General features: G+C 29.7%; 1 protein-coding gene across 1 annotated transcript in view; it reads right to left on the minus strand.

Annotated features, from left to right (window-relative positions):
- Positions 1–1,134: 1,134 nt before the first annotated feature.
- Arfip (ADP ribosylation factor interacting protein arfaptin) overlaps positions 1,135–7,919 on the minus strand; it is a 28,131-nt gene continuing 21,346 nt past the window's right edge. Inside the window, exon 7 of the transcript XR_001940573.1 lies at positions 1,135–1,191. The gene's annotated coding sequence lies outside the window, so the exon portion shown is untranslated. The remainder of the gene's footprint in view (positions 1,192–7,919) is intronic.

The following is a 7,919-nucleotide window of genomic DNA, read 5'->3' on the forward strand; positions in this document are numbered from 1 at the left end:
ATACGTTATCTCACATATTCCTAAATGAGTGCTCCACAAAAATTAAATTATCCACCGTTTACAGTTTTTACTTTTTATTTAAAACGATTACCTGTGCAACTCATTTAAATTGCTGTTCAACATAATGTCACCAAAAATACTAATGCGATTGCAATTCTTTCTTAGGCAAACGAGAAGATGTTTCAATAATCAGTCTTTAAGTATGATTCAAATGAATACAGTTGCTATACCAAACTGGTCCAGCTTTCAAAAATAAAGTTTTTAGTAGTTTAGTCAGTTGAGGTAAAGTCGAAGAATCGCACCAATTTTCAATAATACCTGAAAATGAATTTAAAAAAGCCTCATATATAATAATAATTAGATAATAATATTACTTGTGTTTATTACATATAATACTTCAGAATGGTTACGCAATAGCTCCTGACAAACTTGGGAAATTATTCGTTGCAGTTGCATAGAGATGTAAACCATACGTGAATTTGATAAAGTCCCAAATTTTGTTCCACACATTCTTCCATAAATTTCATTTGAGAAAAATCTTTTTGACGTTTTCTGGATTCATTAATAAGAGGCTTTACTTTACCACAAGGAAACCTCGGCAAGAAATTTTTCATATGTGCATCATGAAACGTACCTTTAAACCAACGCTTCATACGTTTGACGCTATGATCATCCTGATCCAACGTATCAATGTATTCCATAATCAATTGCATAATTACAATATTTTTCAATAATGCAGCTATTTCGCTCAAAATTTTAATCTTTGTGTAACTCTCAACTTTTTCATCTGGACAGCCAAATATCAGATACGTATTACACGTTTTATACGTAGGCAATGTAAGAAATCTCTCGCAGTGTTAAATTTCCCAACCCTGCTTGCTTTCAATCCGTTTTTGCAGAATTACATTTAATAAAAGAGATATTAAAAAGGAAGTATTTTTTTTTCATATAAGTATATAAGTCATTTATTATTAAGAGACTTTGTTTACATGTAATATACACACATGATAATATCATAGTTAAGAACACAATTTCAATACAATTATATATTTTTATAAATAATAAAGTGTTTAAATTACATAATTTAGTGGAAAACAATGTCATTTTTATCACATAATATTAGTTAAAAAAGATCATGGTAGCTGGTTTTGTTTTTTTTTTCCAATGTGTCCTGGAATGCAATTTGATTACCTAAAATTATATATAAACTGAAGGATACATATTCACAATATCTTTATATATTATATTAGTGCAAAAAATATATACAGATATATGAACAGAGCAGCGTTACATATTACACAGGCCAGAGTTATCGAATATCTTTACGCTATTATTTCTTAAAGAACAAATTCAAACAAGATGAAACCTAGTGATTTTCTAAGACTGTGATGTCGTACATTTACTTGTATACATCATACACATATAAAATGTTCATTAAATATTATTTATATAATATTGAAAGAATCATCTCCGTATCTTGTAACATAACATAATAATACGTATCTTTTTATCATAGATCTTATATATATGGATACAACTTATAGCTATAATTAGAGGACCGAGTTGATAGAGCAAGAAAATATATCTTCTATCTTTTTATGAAAATATACTGCGCAAACTCGAGCATAATATCATATATATAAACATATATAAATTTAAAACATGTTTTATTATTACATTTTAAATTATAATCGTTTATTAAGTACTCACAAATAAAAGGAAATATTGTCATTCTTCCTCCGATAAACACATAGCATCGTCTTATCATTTTTATAAAGCCCATGACACATACAAGAACGTAAGGCCGTAACACGAAAGCAGTAAGTGAATTGACCAATCACAGTAAAGACCGCAAGGCCAGTAGCGAATCCAATGTTACGATTTCCTTACTGATTACGTCTTACAGACTTACGTTTTTCTATGTGCTCCCGGCTTTACGATTTCCTTACTGATTACGTCTTACGGACTTACGTTTTTCTATGTGCTCCCGGCTTAAGACTTCGTTAATTATAACCTATCCGTTAAAACGTCACCTCTTAATATATTTAAAATTGTTGATCATTTTTCATCATGTCATTTCGAGCATGCGCATCGTACATTTGGTATAACGAAGGATAGAAGATACAACGCATTTACTGTCTTTTTCTATCTAGCGAAACAAAGGCATCTATGGCTGTATTCCAAGAGTGCGTTCCACTTCCGAGTTACGCATGAAGCGCATGATATATCGTATTTTATCCTTCTTTATTATTGATAAACAACAAAGACAAATGATGCATCACGCACGCACCCCAAAATTCACTGCCTGAAAACCTGAAATTTACGTTACGTGCACTATAGTTTTTTGGTATTGGCAGTCAATTTTGGAACACAGCCCATGTATATAAGATTTATGCTTTTTACTAATTAATTTTTTTTGTTTTGTAATCGTAATTAATTTCAATAATGATCACTTTTATCACTTCATGGCAAAAAAGAAATGATCATCATTAAAAATGCCTTATACTTGTAATAAAACATACGCAAAAGTTTCCAAAATCAGGAAATTATGTGTATGTTTTTAAATTATGTTTGTTGGTTGTATGTGTTTAATGCATTGACAAATTTATGTATCATATTTTCACTGTAAAATACAAGCATAAGTAACTAAACTCATTTGTTTAACTGTCATATTATTTTTATTCCGTTATAACTTTTAAATAAATACATAAGAAAATGACTAGCTTCTCTTCACAATGCTTTATGTCAAAATTTGTATATATAAATTAAATGGAAACTATGCGAAAATTTTTGAAAAATGCAATCTAAAATTTCCTTTACAATTATTATTTATTACATAAAATGAAATTAATTTCTTTAATATAAATAAATTATAACAAATATAACATATAACTATAAACAAATATAATTGATATACCATATATTACGCGCGGAAATTAAAGCAACACTTCTTACGCCTTTGGAAAATGGGTAAACTTTAAATGAATAACTTCTACAGAGAGAGAAATTCATACACATAATGAGACGTTCAAAAAAGCATTTTGTAGCCTGAAATCTCTACTTTTCAGATCTGTACTTTAAATAACGATTTAGTTGATTTTTACAGAGCTACACGATTACAAACGATGATCAGTTATATTTCAAAATATTTTGTGAACTTTGCAAAATTTCATGCCGTAAATGAGAAGTCGGGCATAACTGTTTACAGCTTTCGAAAGCGTGAACTTTTATCTTTAATTTGCTTTTTTAACGAACGTTGCACGATTTTTTTTCATCGAGCTGATCAACATTGAAGTAAAAATGGTCCTTTTGACTTTGACTGCTCATAAAAGACGAACGGAGTAACGTACAGTATTCATTAAAAAGGGGAAAAAAAGTTCAATGTTTTTACTTTAAGATGTTCTTATCATTTTTTAGGCAGAAATAAGTTTTTTATGTAAAAACTTAAGTGGAAGGTGAAAACTGAGGCGCTCTGCTCTCTTCACCGATTTTGATCAAAATTGCAGCAATGTTAGAGGAGCCTACCAAGTGAACACCTGTAAAGTCATTCCCGCTAATGGGCCTTAGAAGCCGAGTAATGAGCATTTAAAAATATACCAAAAAATCTAGAAACAGTCTAATATCTCGGAAGATATGCATTTTTGAGAAAAATGTCTTAGACAAAAGTGATAGGGTTTAATAAGATATATTTACTAGTTTTATTGGTTTGACCTTGGGTAATAATATCGTCAACTTTGACTTGACCTTGACGATCCCATTTAAGGTCAAACCAATAAAACCAGTAAATACATCTTATTAAATCCTATCACTTTTGTCTAAGACATTTTTCTCAAAAATGCATACCTTCCGAGATATTAGACTGCTTCCAGATTTTTGGTATATTTTTAAATGCTCATTACTTGGCTTCTAAGGCCCATTAGCGAGAACGGCTTTACAAGTGTTCACTTGATAAACTCCTCTAACATCGTTGCAAGTTTGATCAAAATCGGTGAAGAGCAGAGCGTAGCTTCTCGTTAAATCCGGCTCGGCTTTCATATACGCTTATTTACTACTTTATATTTAATCTTTAAATTTACTATTTTATTATATCTAGACTACTCGTTATTTATTATTTAAACAAAATATAATAGTTATAGTATTATAAATGATATAATATAATGTAATAGAGAAAAATAACCTGAAATTAAAATCGTACGTTTCTTCCTATCTTTTTAGTGTACAATTAAAGGGCTATTGCAACAATTGTCTAATTCACATTTTGTAAAAATAGAAAATAAACTCTAAAGTTAAAGTAATAGGATAAATGCATTTATTTTTCGTTTTTACAAAATGTGAATAATTCCTCTGTTACAAAAAGCCGTTGAATTAATGTAGGTACATTTAATTGTACTACGTTTAATCCCTATTTAAATTTCCAGTTTATTCAATCATTTTCTTACTTTCAACAAATTAATTTAACAATTTAAATAATAATTTTTAAATATTATAAATAGAAAATGAATTTAAAGTATGTAGGGAAGACGGGGACTAAATAAGCACCTTTGTTTCAATTGCATTATTTTCAATAATAAAATAAACCATTTTAGTCAAAAAATGATTATCAACGTTTTATAGAGTGATTATAAGACTACAAGATGGTAATAAAAAGTTTCGGTATTTGCAACTTCATTTTATCCATATACACAAAAAATGATGTGATTCGAAAAATGAAATCTCAAAAATTACTTTTAACTATCGCAAACACGTTTGACTACCTAAGCATAATAACGCGACACTTAAACTAACCATATTTCGTTGGTAAAGAAGACACACGAGATGTCATCTACAATATAAATTGGGAACTCATAAGATATATTTTTGCCATTCAAAATTCAAACGTCAGCTTAGCCCCGGTGCCCATTTAGCCTCGGTCTTCCCTACCTTATAAAAAATTGTCTCCTGATAAAATTCGTTTAAATTTTGTAATTTTAAATTTTAGTGCATGAGATTAAAAGTTTTAATAAGTAAAAATCTCCAGCAACTACAGTCTCTAAAGGACATTAAATAATGCTAATTTTTTAAATTGTAATGCGAAATTTATCAGTGTAATTATCACTGTTCGCTACGAGTTTCAACAAGTTAAACATCTAAAGACTCATATAGAAATCTCTGTAATTCAAGTTTGGATGAGACTTAATTGCAGACATTTGTATAAGATGAGTTCGGATGCTTAACTTGTTGGAACTTACGTATAATGCAAATTCGTATAATGCAAGATAAATTTGAATCGACATTTTAGCCCTAGTATGGTATTCATGGGTTCAACGTACCCTATGGGATTTTTTTACATTCCTGTAACTTTTTTATAATATAATTTGAAGATTCGGATTGGGGCTGAAAAAAAACTTAATTGTCCATTGATATGATAATCCTGCAAGGATTTTTTTTGCGTTATTCTCGATAAGAATGCACGAAAGTTCAAAGAAAGCACTTGGAACCTACGTGTGATTAGCTTGTAAGTTTTCGGCGTTCTGGATACCACTTTATTTTTTATTAAGCATATGTTTACTGAGTTTCGGATAGTAAAATAAGTACACGAAAATGTAGAACTAAAAAGAATTATATTTTAATATAATAAATAGTAGAAATTTTATAATTTTGGTCAGTCTTCGGAGATCGTTCGGCCGGGGCGGATTTATTGCTTTAGAACGAGTGTTGCATCCTCTAAACTAAATCATAATAAACTTAATTATACATACTATAATAATATTTATACATGTACAATCCTTTATCTACTTATATTATTACTCTTTTACATTGTTCAAATAATAAAATTTTATTTATTAATTGTAAACTTAAAATATGTAGATTCTCCAAAAATGTCGATTTTCGATAGTTCAAATAATTATATTTTTTTGAGCGATTCATATCGTACTATTTTTTTTTAGTCCAAAGGGTCAACTAAAAAAATCCTACGGGTTTTTGCTTGAATATTAAATTTAAAAATTTGAGAATGTTTTATCCAAAGTGGTCATTTTTTGCGAATTTTTCCAATAAAATTTCTTTGAAGCATTGTAATTAATTGAAAATAAAATATTATTCATTTGATTCATATTTATCTGTCTTTGTCTGACTTCGAGGTATACATTTTACACGTTTTAAACTAAAAAATACGTATTCAGTCCAGAGATATAGCGTGACAAAATTCCAGGGTTTCACAAACCCTAGTGTTAGCAGGAAGGTAACGAAAAATAACAATACTATACTCCCAGATAGCCAAGCAAAATTTAGCATATGGGACAAATTGATGCACTGCATGTATTGTTTTCAACTTGTCGACAATTTGCTGTCATTGGAATCTAATGTGAAACTGAGTTAGGAGGGCAAGTAGACTTCATGAGTTTATGAAATAAGAGTATACATTGTGTGTAAGAGTATACATTGAGAATAAACTTGATAAATAAATTTGATAATAGACTCGTCATGTTGACAGCAAACTGACGGCACGCTTACGTCTTACTGCATGCATGATGACAACTTGCCAGCAGTTAGCTGAATTCTAAGGAAGACTTTACGTGATGTCAGAACAATAGACAGTTTGTGGAAACACCTTGGCTTTAGTTTGGTGAAATTCAATGCGGAATAAGTGACAGCAAAAGGGCAACATATTGCTCTTATTTGGCTATCTGGACTAGGGTTAAAGGAGGATGTTAAAAAGAAGCCGATTTTTGTCCACAAAGGATAAATAAAAGGAATAGCGATTTTTTTTTATAGATTTCGACCTTCTGAATACGATAATGTTAACAAAAAGTTTGGAATCAATAAGGGACACCTTGAAAATTGAGCATGAACATGATATATTTAAACAATTTTCAATATTCTTGCTTACTTTTCCAGGTATCCCCCAAATGTTACGAATTTTTTAATAATTTTATCATATTCAGAAAGTCAAAATCTACAAAAAAATCACTATTTTTTTTATTTACATTCTTTTGAACAAAAATTGGACCTTTTTTAATATCCTCCAAAAAAGGACAGATTTTTACTTGCCCAACAAGATGTAAGTAAAAAAAAAAGTGTTTTTTGTATTACAGCAGAAATTAAGATCAATTCTTTTCGCTCGTATAACTTACAACAAAATTAATATATACTAAACCCAATATATTAAACGAGCTACAGTTAGGTGTAACAAATAATATTTATTATTCACAAATTATAATCTTCCGACGGTAAACTTCAACGGTACGTTCCGACTATACTTAATCCTCATCAGTCACAGAAATAGATAATTACCCCATATATCTAATTACATTAACATATTATAAGGATCATCTCACGTTCGAATGACAAATAAATATAATAATATAACCAATTTTATGAGGATTATCTCATTTTATTACAAAAGACAGAATAACACAACCATATTATATATAGTCAAACTAATTAAATATCAGGCGATGTAATAATGAGTCATAATTCCGAACCAATTCATTGGTTAATAGCGAGAAAGGGCAGTCAGTATGAATAAAAGAAGAAATTTCCAGTCTTATTACAGATGTAGCTTGATGTCAGATTATACATATAAATGGTTGTATGTACGTCCTTAATATTGATAGAAAAGTCAAATAAATAGCGTCAAAAATTGAAATCTATAGAGATTACAGTTTGTGACTTAAAACTATCCTTAACGTCTAGGTAAAACTATAGAAATTATAAATTTATGTCTGTATATACATATATATACACGGTGTTTGAAAATTACCGGGTAATCGATCACGAGCAGGTAGAACGGACCGAATTGAATCGAAAATTCTTATACCATTTTGTAGGTTGCGCAATAGGTAACGAGATATTAACGTTTAAAAATAGTCGAATAAGCGCGTCCGGCCGGCCTACTGCTGCCGAATATACAACCTACCGTCCCCACCGATCGCACGGCG

The sequence above is a fragment of the Trachymyrmex cornetzi genome, unplaced genomic scaffold (assembly GCF_001594075.2).
Source record: "Trachymyrmex cornetzi isolate Tcor2-1 unplaced genomic scaffold, Tcor1.1 scaffold977, whole genome shotgun sequence".
Lineage (NCBI taxonomy): Eukaryota > Metazoa > Arthropoda > Insecta > Hymenoptera > Formicidae > Trachymyrmex > Trachymyrmex cornetzi.